General features: G+C 34.6%; 1 protein-coding gene across 4 annotated transcripts in view; it reads left to right on the top strand.

Moving 5' to 3' along the window:
- Positions 1-20,074, top strand: part of LOC137254472 (ankyrin repeat and BTB/POZ domain-containing protein 2) — a 173,463-nt gene that overhangs the window by 65,343 nt on the left and 88,046 nt on the right. The window contains exon 1 of one of the 4 annotated variants that reach the window (XM_067792167.1): positions 15,133-15,252. The exons of the other annotated variants lie outside the window; for them this stretch is intronic. The gene's annotated coding sequence lies outside the window, so the exon portion shown is untranslated. Of the gene's footprint in view, positions 1-15,132; positions 15,253-20,074 lie in introns of those variants that run through there. 4 annotated transcript variants of the gene reach the window in all.

Below are 20,074 nucleotides of genomic sequence, written 5' to 3'. Positions count from 1 at the left end.
GTTCGATTGTCCACTACGTTAGGGTAGTAGCACACACGGCCATTAGTTTGAATGTTTTAGGAAAGCTTTTGCTTCACCACTTTGAGTGTTCTTGCGAAGGACAAAGCCTCACCTGGTAAATACATATATGTGCCTACGTATTCACATTTGTAAAAGGAGTCGTAACGTGTAGGTGATATTTAAACTTGGTTGATAGGCTATAATCAATGTGATTCACTCCAAGGGACTAGTTTTGGATAGGGCCGCCATCTGTATGTCAAACCGGGAGACTTGGGTGTTGAAGGATGAAGTGTGAAAATTAAATTAACATTTCAGACGCTATTATATAGTTTCGCAAATAAACAACAGATGTTTGAATTTAAGTCCAAGTGATTTTTCAAACCCTTCTCATACGTAAGTATAACCTCAACTTAAATATGCAAAGTGAGCTATAAATTTATTATATAACTTTTCTTTTAGTGTTTTGTTTTAATAACTTGGTGAATTGGATGGTACAAAGCCCGTGTTAAGCTGACATCGAAAACACCTGTTTTTTAATATACTTTTGAACAGTTAGAGCGTTAAATTCGCAATTATTTTCTTATAACTGGCAGTGATGCACATCCCTTGATATCACTTTCGACCATATCCGACCAATTTTCGACAATGGCCTAAACAGTCTTAAACGTAGTAAAGTAGAAAATATAGTAACGCGCCGGACGCCGATATTTTTGAAATTCGGCGGCGGCGTGCAAAAAACGACCAAAATCGGCGGCGGCGGCGGCGTTTATCGGCGGCGTATATCTCTATTGCAGATGCCGTTCGAAGTCGACATAAAACAAGTAAGTTTCGTTCCGTCAATTTGTAGGAAAAATTGAAAGGAGCACGACGCAAATTGAGCGAGAATTTCGGTGTTAAATTTCTTTGGGGGTTATCGCGCCTTACATTAATTTTATTTATAGTTGAGATTTCTTGACACCACGCAGATTTTTTTCTCAAACTTTTTCCAATATAACCAGAAAATAAATAGTGACAATTTTTAAAACTTTTTCAGCTTAACTCTAATTTTAATTTTGTTTACCGGTGAGATTTTCCTTATTCTTAAAACAAAATGTATGAAAATAAGGATAAACTGCTCAGTTTATTTAGAACTATTAGAAATTGCTGTTTTTGAAACAGAATATAAGAACTACATATCTTGAACTCTTAACGTGTAATCCAGTTACAAATTGAACTATTAATTTATTTACAAACTATAATTTAAAAATATGTGCATGCAACTTCTTCAAGTCTACCATAAAAATCTAGGCTGTTTCAGCTAAAAAAAATAACACTTTTTACAATCAATCATTGCCACACGTCAAAAAGTTATTATTCATAAATTGTTCAATTTCGTAGGTTTAGTGTTAATGAAGTTGTAAAATTTTAAATGAGTTGAAGGCAACAAAACGTAGTTTTTATTCTGCTAGTCTAGTACTAAGAAAAAACTTATGAAATAAATGTTTTTATTGCTTTTTTTGACTAAATTGCAATACATTTGTTTAATTTTTTTTTTTTAAATATTGTGAAATCGAATAACGTAATGCCAACGTAGTTTGAATGCATTAAAAGAAGTTTTGCATTATAATAAAAATTTAAAACTTTAATGCCCTACATTTGTTTAACCCAATTTCGTATCAAAAAAAAAAAAACTTTAACAGCTCCGCTCACTAATTTTGCTTTGAATTTAATTCTTTTATTGACAAAATGTTTTCTATTTTATATCTTAACTGTATTCTTCACCAACAAGTGCAATTTATTTTATTATATTTACAGCTATTTTCATTCAAACATATGAGTAAACAAATATTCTTGCCTTTTGTTTTACCTTTGCGCTCTCTTCATTATTTACCTTTGTTCGCAAAATATTTATAGACACTTAAACGAATATACACCGTTATTTTATGTTAGATATAATCGATATTGATGTTGTTGCTTGTTGACTTTTGTGGGTTTTCTACTACATATTGCACCAGCAACAATAAACGCAGTGAGAATAGAAATATATATATATATATATATATATGTTATCAAAGCATCCCTGTTGGAAATATTTAAGTCAAATACGGAACTACTTAGTTTTTGAATTATTTGCAGAGTGTGTAATCAAACAATACACAACAATTTATTTGTACAGTTAAGTATAGTTAGTTGTACAAAACAATAGAATTCTTCGGTGTTCGCTTATGTTTATTGTTAGGAGCATTGTACTAAACCCTAAAAAAACTGAATTGTACATTTAAATGTGGGAAAAAAGCGATAAAATATAGGAAATATGTATAACAGACGTATAATTATATAACGTTTCGATGGTGTTCTGCACCTTTTTTGAGCAAGCAGTCAGACCAAACAATTTAGCTTTGTTGGAGAAAAAATAAAACACACATATACACTTTTGTATTTTATTTCTGAAATCGGTTGCTTTTAAAATTTTTAAGATTATTTGCGAGATAATCCCTTCGAAACGTAGAGTTACTTTATTGAAAGATTTTCCTCATTGTTTATGTTTTTTTGTTCTCCGGATTCGTTGAGAATATTCACAAAATGACGTCTGGACCCTTCAGAGCTCAGTTAGGGATGGTGGCCGGTCTGCGAAAACCTCACATAGGCGGAATCAGTCCATAGTATTATCAGTTTATGATATTTTAAGAATAAACTGTTTTGATATGACTGTGGTATCATTCTGTAGAAAATTCGGTACCTTTTCATAATGTTATAGGTGCTATGTGCTTCGTGTTCAGGTCGAGTATCTGCTATGCTCTCTACTTTTACAACATCTACGTTTACTGCTTGGCTTTTTCAGGACCATTTCCAGCTTAGAATGTTTAATGTGATCATATTAATCGTTCCCGAGATTGTCGGACTTGTACCTTAGTGGTGCTTGTTGCCGGAACGTACCGGATCTATACCCGGGAAAGGACTGTCAACATCGGTAACACTCCACAAAACCTTCGGGGAGTGTCTTTATAGCTATTATAACAACAACGGAGGAGCATCATTGGCATGTTATCCGTAATAACTGCTATTTATTTGTTATCGGCTTTTTGTATCGATATGTGTAAACAGATTTTTACCGAAAACAGCTGTTACCGAAGAATTATCGGTTCGATAACAGTTTGTTATAGGTTAGTTATGGCGTTATTATCGATATCAATGCCCTCCTCTCCCCTCACGCCATATTACCTGAGATAAGCAGTATGAAAAATTCCAATTTTTATAGCGGTATTAGATATAAACGAGCGAATTGCCACGCCCCCTTAAATAAATATCGAAATTATGTAATGCCTTTATTTGGAAAATGTATAATAGTTGTTCTAAGTTTGGTCACGATCGCTCAATCTGTTTCGGATGCATCTCGATCTGTACCTACATTAGGGTGGGTCCAAATAATTATTTTTTTTCTCTTCGCATAGTAAAAATGTTATTTAGGAATCGCGTTAGGTCACAAAAAAAATTGTTCTTTAATAATTTGAGAAAATTTAAACAACATGACATCAGGATGGACAAGGCGACAGCTGTTTCGATTATACCTTGTAAATCTCTCCAAAGCCTTTTCTCCCGGGAGTGGGATTTGAACCCGCACTTCTACGATATATTCTTTTGATATAGTGAAGATATTGCTTAGAGGTGGCTTATCGCCGCTTAAGTTTTTCATACGAATCGTATGGGGAATCAAACATAATTCAAGGTTGAACTTTAACTTAAAATAACTACTAAACGAGCCAATTTAGCAGAAAATCTTTTAACCCTTTTTGAAGACCGTTTAAATTTATATAACAATATATATGGCTAGTGAATTAGCTACTCAGGGTAAAAGTGTACTTGTTTTTAATAAAAACTTGAAAATTCCCATTACAATTTTTATGAATAAACTAGTCGCAATGAGCGAACCCTAAACAGAAAAATTAAACGCCCTCCAAAACGTTTAATATGTAGTAGTCTAAATCTGAATCAGAAGTAAAAGGAAAATAAAGTAAGGTAAGAAAATAAGAAAAAGTTTGCTGATAACAAAATACCTTGTTGTGCTGCTTTGTGGTTAAATTTCCTACTGGGAACATCTAAGCATATATAATTGCGCGTACCTGCATTATGTAGGCGGATTTACAAATTCGGTAACAAGTTTTTGCGACCATTCAAATTAGTATTCAGCCCGCAGTAGTGCAAAATATTTTTATTACACTACTCAATTACTTAACCGTTTTATTTTTTATTTAATCTTATTCTATGCATTCAGAAAATGGCTGCAAATGTTAGTGTCTTTATCAAAGTTGGGCAGTAAATTGCAGTTACATGATTTTTGAATGGTAAATATGTCTATATGTACTACAAATAAATATGTATATGTGCACGAACTTGCTGCTAGATTATGCCTTGCAAGTTCTTTAGATTAAAGAAAGTATGCCTAACACTCTCCTCAATCTCTTTATAACTAACGCCACTTCACCCCAGCGCATGCTCTCCGTTACCAATTTGACATTGTGGCTGTAAGTAGTTTTGAATGTACTTAAACTACGATTCACATTTTTCTTCGCTGTCTGGCGTGATGTTATCGCTTTATATGCCTCGCAGTTATTGTATTTTGAATTCGAACTTAACGCTGCCCCTTGCTTTGACTCCGTTTCTGAGTGCAACTCTAGCTCTGACTTTGACTATGCCTCTACCTCTGACTGTGTCTCTAGCTCCGCCGCGATTGGCTTTTGGGCTGTGGCTTTGGCATATCAAAAGCGTTTATTAATTTATTTAAATTCAAGTCCTGCAGCCATTCGACACCGTTTGGCAGTGCTTTTGCTCCCCGTTCAGCCCACATTTTTGCTTTATTGATTGCATACAAATTTATTAGGTGCAATATGAATTGCATTTCTTGTTTTTGTGGGTGTTTACTGCTTTTGTGTTGCATGCAATGCAATTCCTCATTTTAGCTCGATTGTATATTTAAAATTAAAATAAATTGTATGCGCATTCCAATTCTTTTGAACCAAGTTTGAGGTCAAATAGTAGGTAAGGCTAAGTGCACATTTGCACGGCTGGAAGGCTGAATAAGAATTGTTGTGATTTTTGCGGTTTTTACTAAGCTTGAAAATTATTCAGGAATTTGTTGTTGAGCGTTATACTAATTTTTTTATTTCTTTTATATTAAGTCATTTCTCATTGCCATTGCCCAAAAATTTAAGTACAATCGATTTTAAGTAATTGCCCCATGGAGCTTATTTAAATTCGGAATATACTTCAGAGCTTGAAAAATGAGAAGTAGATGGCGCTCGTATTGTACAATTGGAAAAACTCCCCCTAATTTAATAATATAGAAACCTTAAACTTTAGACAAAGCTCAGAGCTCAATGAAAGTTTAAAAATAGCAGGACAAGGATCGAGATATTAAAATATTTTCCGCAAAATATATAAAAAATAAGGGGAATATTGCGACCGATTTTAAGGAACCGAACAGGGCACCAAGATAAAACAACAAAATTTTAAAATCCTTGGGTAGGAGGGCACAAATTGGGATAATTATAAAAACTCTTACAAGATTATCAAAGACTTCTGCCAGGAAGCTGATGGGTCGAGATATGAAGGAAATTTCTTATGAAACAATGAATAATGTTCTTCGGCAGGACTCGAATATATAGGATATTTTCAGAATGTTGTCTCGACATTTAAGGAATCGGGGATTCTGCGGAGCGATTTCGTACTGTTTTGTAATCTTTTTAGGTGACTTTGGTTCCATTGTGTAACAAATTCGGAAAATACTTTGACACCAGTTCGACTACTTGCGGGGTTATTTCAGAGCTAGTTCGGAATTATTCCGGATTGTTTTCGAAACTAATTTTGGAATTTTTATGAAAGGCAATAATTTGCCGATAATGAATCGAAGGCACGCCGATAGCTTGTCGATATAAAATCGATAACTTTTATATAGTAAATCGAAAGTACTACGATGGCAAATCGACAGCTTTTGCTTACGCTAACAAACTTATAACTTATCGATAACTCATATCTACCTTATCAAAAACACACCGATAGCAAACCACTAACAAATGAATAAGAAGCCCATAGCCCATCGATAAAAAAATAGATTAGGTTTCTTTTCGATAAGAAATTTAGAACAAATCGATAGCTTATCTTTACCTTACCGATAACGAACCACCAAAAATAGATAAGAAACAGATAACTTATCTAATAGAACTGTATAACCCATAAACGTTCCCACAACGGATAACAAATCAATAGTTTCGGTTTTGGGTTGTCATCTATTTTGATCCCTATCCCTGTCTCTTTTTTCTCTTTGTCCTCTTTCCTTCCTGCACCTCTCACCACACCCACAAATTACGCCTACAATTACCCTTTACTTTCTCCAGTCTCACCCATTCATTTTTTTTTTTTTTTCAAAAAATATCACATATATAGACCTGACAGAAACAAAAGCTATAAAGTTAGTGTCCTTAACCAGTAATTCCGTCTGCATTCGATATGATGAAGATCATGTCTTAAGCTAATATTTGAAATCTAAAAAGTTATCTAATCACTATGCTCAAATCAAGCAAAGATGAAAAATAAGTAATAAATTAGTTCCAAATATTCTCCCTGGATACAGTAAATTAAACGAATAATAATGATTCCGCCTATTTGCGGTGTTGAGGTTTTAGCTACACCCCTTCAATTTCAATCAGACTAAGCTCGAATTGCTTCTTATTAAACATTATTAACATATTTTGATTCATTGATTTCAAAATATGCTTTTTTTTTCTTTACTACAAAGTTCAACTTCCTTATTTAACCACATTTTACTATAACTCAAAATATCACCTTTTCTTAAATTAAAATTGGTTATGGCTTTAATGATTTAAATTTGCTACTTTATTAATTTCCCAGCAAACATTCGGAGCCAAAAAATTGTTATAAAAGACACCTAAAACGGAGCACTTACACGCATTATGAGCTCGTTTAGGAGCCGAAAATTAGTGTATTCGCCTTCATACATGTTTTAAACATTATGTGAGCCTAAATAGGAGCTCAATCAGACTTCTACTACGCTCATAGTTTACTTTTCATATGACTCTTTTCGGAATAATTTTTATGCATTATACAAGGGATTAGGATTGCCCCATTCAGCGCAAATTTTTGACGCTAAGCATAAGAAATGGGGTAGCATATTGGAATGTCTTGTTGAAAAGAAATGATATTTGAAATGGAACCCCTTAAAGGTGCGGCATACCGACGTTAGCCCCAATCTAAGTTATAGGAAGGCTCGACACACCAAACGAGCTACACCGTGGAGGAAAATTGTTGTTGCAATAAAAAAAAGTTCAAAATACTTCCAAATATTGTTTATATGCGGATAACTAAGAAATTATTAGGCGAAGCGTTCATGAAGGAAAGCATTCATACCAATTCAAAAAAGGGAACAGCAAGAAACGTTATGATTATATGCAAATTAAGTTGGGACGAAAATTTTTTCAATATAAAATATGAATATTTGTTCCGAAGTTGCTTTGTTTGCTGAACACTCTTGGCATAAGGCCCAAATTTGTCATCATGCCCGAGTCATAAAAGACTCCTTTATAATCATATTTCTGAGGCTCATATTTTTCACATATTTCGAAATCATACAGAAATCCTAAATTATGAGGGCTCCTAGAATGTTTGAGGGGTTAAAGGGAGGGTCAGAGGCCTTTGCCACTTCACACGCACAACTACTCTGTACCCTCTTTGATTTATGATTATTATTATCTTTACTTGTTTTTATTTGTGCTTGCTTTTGTTTTGTTTTTAATAAAATATTTACCCCTTTTTTTAAAGTTTGAGGCATCATTTATTTTGTCTGCTCCCAATCAGCATACCACGCTGTGCATATGATATGTGGTATTCGAAATTAATAAAGAAAGTAAATACGTGCTGGCTTTATATGTGTGCGTGTGGTGTCAATTTATGTATGAACAAACGCAAAAGGTTTCTGCTACCTGTTTTACGTTAACACTAACGATGTTTTGCTGCACAGTGTGTTCTAGTGGATGCAAAATAGCTCAAATTTTAGCAATTATAAAAACAATGGAAAAAATAATCTCCAAAATATTTACATAAAAAGGGTAGGCGGAATTGATCTGCATTCCTTATTAATCCATAAACGCAACTGTGCCATTTCAAAAGCATTGCATGTACTAAGTTTTTTTCAATGAGCATTTATAAACTCAAAGATATTATATTCTATCTTATAGTTCCTTGAACACTGTTCTGTGGCATATCACCGTATCACGCCCTTCCCTTAACAGTAAATCGTTTCAGTTCTTGCTCAGCTTCGCATTTTGTATTTAATATTTCTACTTAATTCACCTGCCAAGCTTTAACATATCTTCATATTTTTTATATTCCTTATTCTCTGTTTTTTTCTACTTTTCGTTGCTTCTTGATTGCAGCCTGCCAATTTTTTAAATTAAAATTACATACAGGTCACACGTTAGCACAGCACACGCATCGTGCCTGCATCGCTCAAGACCAGAAGCACTTTTTGGTAATTTATTTTTATGTTCGTATTTATTTTAAAGGCATTTAAAATTTTTGCGTTCATTTTTTTTTAGCGGTTTTAAATCAGTTTTTTTTTCTTCATACCCTAGCGGTCTAGGGGGCTTAGAATACACCCGCGGCAGGTTTGCCTATCGGAAGAGGCGACTAAAATACTTTTCAACGGAAGCTAAATCCCTTGGTATTTTACTTGACAGCGAAGTGTCATTGAAATTTAATTTGCAAGATAGGGACATGGAAGTTTCTGATGCGTTATACTGTTCTTGGGGATCAATTGGCAAACTTTAGGACACCTTTTTAAACGTGGTACATATGTATTTCATATTTGTCTTTAAATTCTTAGCTAAGTCATACACATCTCCATGCCCCATTTTCCATGTTCTCCTAACCAATCCACTTGTTTCTTCCGATTATCAGGCTACCCTTTGTATTAACCTCTCATACTTTTCCCTTCTTAGTTTGTGATGTCACTCCTCAATGTTGCTTATAAGTATAAGTCAAACTACGCATGGGTAACAATAACGCAAACAAACCCTTCAACACACATCAATGATTGCTGTAAGCTTTTTATAATTTATTTTTGTTACTTTCGTGTGAGTTTAAGCTTTTTTATGTAGAAAAACTGTGTTACTGCAAGCCAGGCAACACTTCGGTGATTCAATTATGAGGCGCAAATTTTCTTGTGCTACAAGTTTATATGTGGACGAGTAGCAACAATTTTCCTCCTTATTTCTTTAAAGATATATATATATATATATATATAAGCATGCTTAATCTTACAATATTTAATATTCAAAAACTGTACTATACGGTCAGCCAGCGCATAAACATAAATATGTTGTAAGTTGTACATAAACTACGATTAGAATTCCCAAGAGGGAACACGGAATTGTGATTAATTCCAGATAGTAAACGGTATGAAGGAACAAATTTTTGTTAAACAACAACCACAGCTGTGAACACGTTGGGATGTATGCTCGTAATTGCAAGGTTTTATGTTTTTACAGACTTGTGCCGTTGACATGCCTACCTACAGCTCAGCTGGAGCCCATCAGATTAAATGATCCCACAATAATTCACTGGCTTCCACCAATTTTTTTTTATAATTTTTGTATTCTTTCGTTATCAATATTTATTATGGGAAATTGAAAAAAGCTACGAAAATTGCATATTAAATTGTAGCATTTACAAACATTGCTATGCCATGCACGGCAACTCAAACTACAGGTTCGTGTTCTAAGTCTTTAGTCCTTTTCTATAGACTCACATGTTTTAATATTTTGTGCGGCAACTTTGCTGGTTATTAAGCATAATTTCCCTTTTAATTTATCAAACATAAATTCCATAGTTGATTATGCTGCATTTTTATGTATGCGCTTGTTGCATGTCATGATTATTAATGATTTTTTGTTGGAATTTATTGGAGTTCTATTTTATAATTTTTCATTGATTTACGTGTTAAACCGAATGCTTTAAAACTTTTGATGTGGCATTCAAAATGAAAATTCAATAAGCACGCTGTTTATTAAAAACCAGCTAACTATACGCAAACATGCCCGCACCTTCTGAAAAGGCGAATATCGATACGTAAACGTAGCTTTTTTTATTTTGTGTTATAAATGAATTAGGCTGAACTGGCCGCTCCGTGACGATCTCACATAGATTGAAGGCTTACATAGTGTTGTTAAACAGTCACATACACTCAAACAGACAAGTGAACCTAACATAAGTCTGTTAAAAAAATTCGAAACTGGAAGAAAGTTCTACACTCTCAGACTTTTGCAAATAAACTCATAAGGGGGCCAAATATGGCAGGGACGCAAAGACGGAAACAGATGTTTTGACGAGTGGAAGATAAAAACCAATTGAAAAAAGAATAAAGGAAGACTACTAATAGAACACTAATTCGAATGTGCAAATACGGCGATGGAAACGAACACAAGGCATATGGAAAGACCGAATTGAAGACGAGGACAAAACTAAAAGCAAAGATGAAGACAGAGGTGAGGTAAGCAACGAAGACAAACATCAAGGTGAAGGCAAATATTAAAACGAGCGGATATGAAGACGAAAACTTAGGTTAAGACGAGCATAAAGATGAAGACGGAAACGGAAATGAGTTCAAAGACAAAAGTGTCGGCGACGGACAACACCAAAATGAAGGCGAATTCGCAGAACAACACGAGAACGAAAACGATGGCGAAGATGATGATAAGGACGAAGACGAAGAAGGAAATGGAAACATATTCAAAAGGAAAAGCGGCAGCGATAGACAAAATCAATATGAAGGTGAAGACGAAAAAAAGGCTAATACAAAGACGAGGTAAAAATCGAATACGAGGCCGAAGATGATAACAAAAACGAAAAATAAAAGGAAGATGTGGGCGAAAATATAGAAACTTATTTTGACTTTTATTTCTAAAAGCAATTTCGAATTCACCTTCATCTGCCCCGAGCAATAAAAGTGCCGATAAATGTATGGAAAGGACCACTGCCTCCTCCTTCGCAAGCATGTTGGTCCGCACTGTTTCTCTAAGAGCCATTCGCTAGATTAAGTCAAAAGTTCATTGATTTTGATTTATTGGGATCAAATTTATATAAGAAATTAGTTTATTGCAGAATCCAGGATTCAGCGCCGCATTACACTGGTCTCCTTTGTGCTCATACCCCTTTAAAGCACAATAGCAACCCGAAGACGATAAAGGGCATTGAATACTATGTCCCATAAAAAGGTCACTCCTTTGACATTTCGGCAAAGGGGCTACTTGATCAATCTTGACACGAACGAATCGTTTGTTAGTTTACTCGGTGTGGTGTTCCCTCAAATTCGCTAAATTAATTCCTTTGAAGGGCTTTATCAAAAATGGACTTTCACATTACCCTATTTAGGCTGAAGAATGGCCTATTTAAGAATTTTCTTTCAATAACGCCATATCTCAACATCAATTCTTTGAGCTGAGAAGCGCGTTTACGAAAAAAGTCTAAGATTGAACGTTCTTCTACGGAATCCTACGAATGCTTGTATTTGAAACAGTTTCCGAGATAAGTTGGTTGTATACTTAAAGCCCAGATGTGATAATATTACACTCGACCATCGATAAACTCTGAGCAGTAAAAAAGCGCTTTGTCAAAAAGCGTCTGCTTCTAGCTTCGCTTTGCATTTCTTGGAAGTTTTGTGGACCTTTGAGTTGTAATACATATTTCCTTGTGTAAATATTCATCTCTTGCACCTTAATTTGTACAAAGTTTTTTCGTTTCTTCTCAGCCTGAAACTTTCTTCATTCAACTATGAAAACACATACTTTTATTTAATTATTTTATCTCTTCCGCTATACAAATTGGCTATCAAGTTTCCTGTTATTCATCTAAATACATCAGCATGTGCCATTAACCTAAATTTGTTACAACCATCAATCGGCCGTACACATTTTTGTTTGTTCAACATTTTCAAACTGATGATTTGTAGTCATTTTTTATTTGCTTCTTTTTATACTAAACATCATTTACTCAAAGACTCATATCCACGTATGCTCCGACAGGCTGCTCGTTGCCTTACATGTTTTGTTATGTAGCCCACTTCCTGTGTATTTCTATTATTAGCTGCGTAATTAGGCACAACGGTGTTATAGCAGAGCACGACATCTGTGACTTTGGCGCATGCGCAGCACTTTATCTACCACGATTAGTCGCATGAGTTTGCTATTTATGTTGAAGATCTTTTAACATCTTTTAGCATTAACTATGCTAAAGTGTTATGAAAATGTAAGCAATAAAAATTCTATAAAAATAACATATGCTATTCTAACTGCCTTAATAGAAACTTGTAGAGTTTTTTAAAGTAAATTTATTATTATGCAGGTAAGTAATGATAATTAACATGCAATGGAATGCAGACCGCTGTTGCCAAGATGGAAAGAGGTATCGTCTAGACAGGGAGGCAGAGAGCGAGGAGCTGTGCACAGTGTAAGTGAGCAAGTGGAAAGTGGCGGCAGTGATGGGAACAAATTGTAATCGAAGCTGAGCTTCTTGATGTCTTGTGTACAGAATGAGCTAAAAGTATTCAAAGATTCTTCGACATCCTTTCAATCCATCATTTTATCCGTCTCCATTTAGTTCCGAAATGCCGGCAGCCTCGTCTGTGCTTACTGGAAGGAACCGGATTCATATTATGCCAAGAACTGGTACTCCTCAGCACCTCTCAGGAACTTTCTCAATTGTATTTGGCATATTCAAACAATTTTTGTTTCCTGGTACTCGAACATATCTACGTGAATTTGCAGCAGAGAGTCTCGATAGTTTTCTCAGCGGAATTTCTAGTGCGGACAGTCATTAAAATCAAACGAGAATACTAAGCTGAGGGTATCCTCAAAAGGAATGATAGCCAGATCAATCTGGTGTCGAAAAATAAATTTTGTATGCTACATTTCAACCGTTTCCCTAGAAGTGTGTTTCAAGTTACGTTATGTAGTAGAAATCGAAAGAAAACTTTGTAAGTGTATGTTTGCTAGTAAGGTGGGTTGAACTGGTCGGTCAATAAAAACCGCACCAGACTGAATGTGCCAACAGAATTTGTTTGAAGACCGAAAGGAAAACGCTCAATAAGATACCAGAACTTATGTTGTAATATAGCTACCTTCTCTTGACAAATACTAAAAGATTTCTAGGAACTGGCTTAATTGCTGCCCCGACATCTGGAAACTCTGCAGCTAGAGCCTTGACCTCACGGCCGCACTATACGAACACGGAACGTTTTCAAACGTTATTTCCTGCAACTTGTACTTCTTACATCTGCTATTACTAACGAGGCCTAACTTCTAAGCATGTAATGCCAGAAGGCAGTATCCAGTCAGTATGCCAAATTTCGTAGGCCTCATGTCGAATAATTTGCACAAGATTTTTGAAACTTTGCAGACGCTCGCTTCTATTGATTTTTGTTCCTGCTTGATTGGTGGTATGCAACTCCTGTCTTCTTTTGATTTCTCCCAAGCGAATTGGGACGTCTACCGCCAGTTCACCGAAAGCTGCACGCTTCTTTGCCCACTCAACTTCTATCCATTTATGGCCTGGAAGGAAGTATGGATGTATGGTCTCTGGCACTGGCGATAAGCGATAGAATATTTATCCCTCTCAACGACAAGCTCAGAAGTTGCATGCGAAATTACAGCCTTAGCTTATACCAAGCACAAGGCTTTGATAAAAAATTGTGCGGTATAAATTGGAGGTGCTTTAATTGAATCCGGTTTCTTCGTAGGTGTGGTACAGCTACCAGCCAAGAAATGGAATTCAAATTCGTCCACTCAATTGTCCACAGAATACTTTTCACATTAAAAAATAATAATTTGACGAAAAAATTGGAAATCTGTTAAGCTCTAAAACAGCGCTGTGCAAACAGAAAGCCTAGGAAGAAGGTGAGTCCTTCCTATTACCCAAAACTGGGATTTATTATAAGAATTTCAAGTATGCCGTTAATGCGAGATTTTGAAGCGAGCTTTGAACATTTTTGTTGTAAAAAAATAAATCTTCCACTAAAGCATACTTAGTGCCCACCACTGCGGTTGAGGTGAAAAAGTATTAAATGTAAAAGTGATTGAATACTTTTTTGACCTTAATTTGTTTACATAGTGCTCTGCCCTCAAAAATGCGACTTTATTAAGTTTATTATGTGTATGAATACATCCAGACTTATCAGACTTGTGAAAGCGAATATCTTAGACACACTTTTCAAAAATTTACTGGGTCACTTCACAAGAACAACACGCATACATTTGAATACATTCGGTATATACATATGTCAAAGTTCGACACTAAATTTGCACTGCAGTCATCAACAAAAAAGATTAAACAAAAAATTTGCGATGCAGACAGTTTAGCCAGAAAGTCATAAATCTTTTAAAAATCTTGACCAGCACACCAAAATGCAAAAAAGTCAAACATTCAAACAGCAAATGTGGCACAAATTAAGGTAGGCAAACAGGTCAGCGTGCACGGCAGATAAACAGAGAAGACGCAGAAAGAAAAATATAAAAATTAAAAAGGAATATTACGAACCTAACACCATTCAAAAACACATTCATTTGACAGCAATAAAAAAAGCAACAAAAAAAGCAGCAGCAACTTATCTTAGAAATATATAAACAAAGGTACAAAAATAATACTTAAATGGTGCGAAGAATAGGCAGAAACAGCCTACGTTTGTACTTGTATTTGTACAACAACAATAGCAGAACTTATAAGAGCGAGACTGGCAGGCGGCAGAAAAGCTGGCCAAAAATGTGTTGCAACACACACACACAGCCATACAAATGTGGATATGTGTCGCTAGTGGAAATGTTTTATGTCGTTATGGCATGAGTCAAATATTAGTTATTTTGTGGAAGTATTTGTTTGTATGTAACAAACGCCAAAATGTAGTTAGGTAACTGTGTTTACATTTTATACACACAATTTTATTAGTTCATTAATTTTAAAGCATTTGAATATTTCATTCTTCTCACCTTTTATATTTTCCAATTTTATTACTGTTTTTCTTTCTTTTCTTTTTTCTTTGATTTTACTCCCGCGCTTAGAACTGACAACCGCTAGTAACGCCTCCACATGCCACATGCAACAAGCAACATAATGCAATCAGCCGGCAATTGTTCGTCTGCCAGAACGCCTACAACATTCTTGACATGCTGCATACATGATTTATTATATGTGTAACTATGTTTGTGTGTGTGTGTAAGTGGGAATTTCTCTTCTTTTATGCAAAAAAATTGGGTGGGCACCAGCAGCTCTCAGTTGGGGTGATTGAGCAACGAAAATGACGAGTGAGCACCGCCTGAATATTTAAGTCATATAAAAACAAGTAAGGACGGGACAGTCTTCGGCTGTGCCGAACACTTCACACCTTTCATGAATGGGGTTGAACAATAATCTTATCCCGTTCGTAATATCCAAATAATCGGATGTATAAGATAAGAAATATATAATGAACAGATGTACATACCTAAACGATTTTTAAGATAAATATAAAATAAATAATGGGGAAAAACCCCCTTGTCTGAACGATCGGTATGGGATATATATTATATATAGCTCCGATCGAAATGATTTTTTCATGAAATCTTCTATGATACATTAGAATAAATATCACCAAATTTAACGTTTTTATATTGGAAATTAAGGGAGAAATTGCCAAAAATCTTTCTATTTGAACGATCGGTTGTATGGGATATATACTATATATAGCTCCGATCAAAGTGATTTTTTCAGGATATCTTCTAAGATATATTAGAATATATATAACCGAGTTTCACGTATACTTTCTAAATTGCGGCAGGAATGACCAAAATCGTATTATCTGAACGATCGGTTGTATGGGAGATATATGTTATAGTGGTCCGATCCTACCGGATCCGACAAATGTCTAATATAATAAAAAAAATACATCATTGTGCCAAATTTCATTGAGATATCTCAAAATTTGAGGGACTAGTTTGCGTTCAAACAGACAGACGGACGGACAGACGGACGGACAGTCGGACATGGCTATATCAACTCAGTTCGTCACCCTGATCAATTCGGTATACTTAATGGTGAGTCTATATTCTATATTTCTCAACGTTACAAACATCGGACCAGAGTTAATATACCATTTCATGTTCATGAAAGGTATAATTATACTCGTGGTTTTTATGGTTTGGTAGTTTGTGAATTTAGACAAAATTTATATTTTGGACAGTACGAATGAAATATTATTTCGGAGAGTCAAAATGTTCTAGCAAAATATTCGCTGCTAAGCCTGAAAGTCCTTGTACGAAGATTGTGCAAAAATGGAGAGTATAAAAATGGAAAGTTGTGCCTGCAACATAAGCAGGCACTAAACTAACCTCCCAGGAATATTCGTTTTTTCATAAGAAGCTAATTAAATGAAGCATATGAAACTGTTGCAAACTTAAATACCTTCCTTAATTTTTTCTTCCCGGTAGTCTATCATACTCTTTGTACAAAAATTTTCTCTGAGACCACTCCCAGTAAAATTCCTTGGAAAATAATTTTGTAAAGCTTCTAGCTAACCGGTGTTAGTGATGTTAATGGTAATGGCACTTAATTTCCCTTTTAACATTCTTTCTTGGCATTTCCATTCGCCTTTTACATATTGACTGTTTTGTATATACAGACGCTTGTCTAGCATCAGTTCGATTTTGTTTATTTTTGCCTCTAAGGCATGTGCAGCATGTTGAAATGTGACAATTTCTTGTGTAAAATTCATGTCATCACGGCAATTGTTGCATGTTCGTGTTGATGTAATTGTCGTCGATCGCCATTGGTATGATATCACGAGGACAGCTGAATAATGTCACTATACATGCATGTCAATAAATTTCAATCAAGGAACCAAACCGATTCACTATAATGTTCTAGTTTCGGTACGGGTTTCGAAAAGTGTTTAGGTTTCGTTCTTCAAATTAGTGTCGCTTCCAGTTTCGTTCTAATTTCTCTTTTTCAATACAAAGTTGGAATTTAAATAAATATTGTTTCCTGCTTAGAACTTAATAAGACGGGATCTAGAAGTTCAAAACAAAATGAGTGGTTTGAGATAATGTAAAATAGAAAGTTGTTCTTTAGATCAAATTTATATACTAGAACAAAAACAATAAAAATAATTCGGCTGGAAAATTGCTGGGCACTTTCACCAGGTCTATGGGCTGGTTGTTACACTCATCATCGGCTATAGGATATTGGTCTAGTGCAACAGCTTAGGTAATTTACGTAAATACTATGAAAAGGCTAAAAATAAAAAAGCGATTTTTTGCATTAGAACATAGTTGCCTCCCCCAACAACAATAAATCCATTAAAAAAAATAAATGTAAGGCGCGATAACCTCCGAAGAGATCTAAGGCCGAGCTTCTCTTCTAATTTGCGTCGTGCTCCTCTTGATTTTCCCTACAAATTGGCCGGACGGGACCTACATGTTTTATGCCGACTCCGAACGGCATCTGCTAGGCAGATGAGTTTTCACTGAGAGCTTTTCATGGCAGAAGTACACCCGGAGCGCTTTGCCAAACACTGCCGAGGGGCGACCCCGCTTAGAAAAATTTTCTTCTAATTGAAAAACATTATTTCTAAAATTTTGATCTTGCTTTGCCCGGGGTGTGAATCCAGGGCATACGGTGTGGTAGGCGGAGCACGCTACCATCACACCACCGTGGGCGCCATTACCTTCGAAAAAATATGTATACCCTAAAGTTGTTGTTGTTTTTAGTTGTATTGTTTCGAAAAAATATCGATTTTTTTTTTAAATTTTAGATTTGTGAGCGAGAAACTATCGACTCGTTATCGAAAAACCATAGATTTGTTATCGAAAAGTAATCTGTTAGCTTTCGACTTGATCTCGATTGCAATCACACTTTTTTAGCAAATAGCTCAATTTTCGATATCAATTCGATCACTTTTTTGGATAAAAATTCGATAATTTTTCGTAAAAAAAATTATATTATTTCGATAACTTTTCAATAAGAAATCAATCTTTTTACAATAATAAATCCATATTTTGTCAATAAAAAATCGATGACAAACCAATAGCATGCCATGACCATCCCATAATAATAACAGCCCGATAAATAAATTAGTTTCACCGAACCCTCCCAAAATTATTTCAAAGTAATTCCGTAACAGTCGCTAATATAGTCCCGAAACTATCTCAAAATGGCCCGAAATTATCCCAAGCCGATTCCAAGGTGATCTCAGAATAGACCCGAAATAGTCATTCACATTTTGTTGCCGAGAACAATCCAAATAGACATCGAAATAGTACATAAAACAAAACGCGAAAAAATTGCCCCGATATAAACCCAACATTACTACAAAAAAGTCTCGAAATCCACCTTATAATAGCACAATGTCAATTTGCATTATATTCGTTCTAACCGAACAGGCGATAGATTTACCATTCCCAAAACCTTTTCCGGTCTCAAAATAACAGTTTAAAAGAAACCTTTGGCAATAAATTACACTGAACGGCCCCAGTGATAGTAAAACATCGTTTGAAATTAAAACTGAACCATTGTGAAAAACCGAAAACATCAGAAGTTCACAATAGAACAATTTATTTCGTTAGCAAATCGAAAGTTAGTGCTGCAATGAAGCCATAAATCCATAGGAGGTATATCAGAGGTTTTAGTATTCCAGCTGCTTCGTTGATATAATTTATAGAAGTGGTGATACGTCGTCAAAGATTGATAGCACCCTTAACAGATTTGTAGCTAATTTGTTTGATTTGGCAAAATCCAATGTTATCAAACCGAGTGATTTAATCAATTTTGGTTTTATCCCTTGGACTTTATATAAAAAAGTAACTTTTGGGGATTGGAAAAGATTTTTGTTTAGAAGAATTTCAACATTGTTTAAATCCAACAAATTTTCCGTTAAAATAAAATTTTATTTTTTTTTGGGCTGCCATAGCGTGTACAAATGTACATACACACGAGACGTTGATAATTGACCACATGTGGCTACCAGCTGGAAAATCGAATTAATTATGTCGCTTTATGTTATGTTCAGCATTTTAGCATTCACTTGGTTATGTTGTTGCGCTCGCTTTGTCACGGTGTTAACATTTTTGCGAATCACACATGAGCTATGCCAGTAATGTGCACAATATTTTTACCAAGTTTTCATCTGATATTCTGGCTAACTAAGGTAGCGTACGACAAGTGGTTTGGAGTCCAATTTATTCATATTACTTATAATCAGGGTGAGGATTTTAAGGCATTTGCCTATTTTGTCTGCTTGGTCCCATCTGTAAATGAAATCAAGGATTACGCGTTTGACATCTTGTTTTATTAAAAATATAAAATTTTATTTTACCTTTTTTGTGCTTTTTTCGATTTTATCGCCTTTTCTAGGTGCTTTGCATTTTCTTGCCTTTTTATATTTACCATGCATTGTCTTACGGACTGTTTATATAAAATCGTTTTAATTTCAATATTTTCAAGTGCAGAACAAGTTTTTATTTCAGGATGATTATAAATTACTTAAAAGTTGGATTTTAGAACGTAGATTTATACCGATTTTCTCATTTAAATAATAAATGCCTTTTTTTGTCGTTTTTGAAAACTCATTTTGCCTATTTGCAAATTTTTGTTGCCTTTAAATCCTAACCCTGCTTATAGTTATTATATTAATTTGTTTTCTTAAAGACCAAGTTTGTTATTTTTGTAAATTAATTATTTACAGAGCGGTAAAACTAACCATAAGGTATTACTTTTAAATAAAAAAAATTTTCTTTTAAAGATTTTTGTGCTTCCTTAATATTTTGTGTTACTTCAATTAATTGTTATTACAAAAAAATTTTTTTAAATTTTTAAAAACTCGCTACTTATTTTGCTGCATATTTTGGAAATCAAATTCCACATTTTCTTCTGCAGGTCCACTGTTAAAAATTTGTTTTGCAAACCTAAAATTCAGGCAAACGTTTTTTTTTTTTTTTTTTAATAATAATTTGTGCGCCAACAATGTTCAAATTACATTTACAAAACGGCAAACTCAAATGGCAAT

The sequence above is a fragment of the Eurosta solidaginis genome, chromosome 5 (genome assembly GCF_040869045.1).
Source record: "Eurosta solidaginis isolate ZX-2024a chromosome 5, ASM4086904v1, whole genome shotgun sequence".
Lineage (NCBI taxonomy): Eukaryota > Metazoa > Arthropoda > Insecta > Diptera > Tephritidae > Eurosta > Eurosta solidaginis.
The sequence above is the reverse complement of the archived record's forward strand: the minus strand, read 5'-3'. Positions and strand labels throughout refer to the sequence as shown.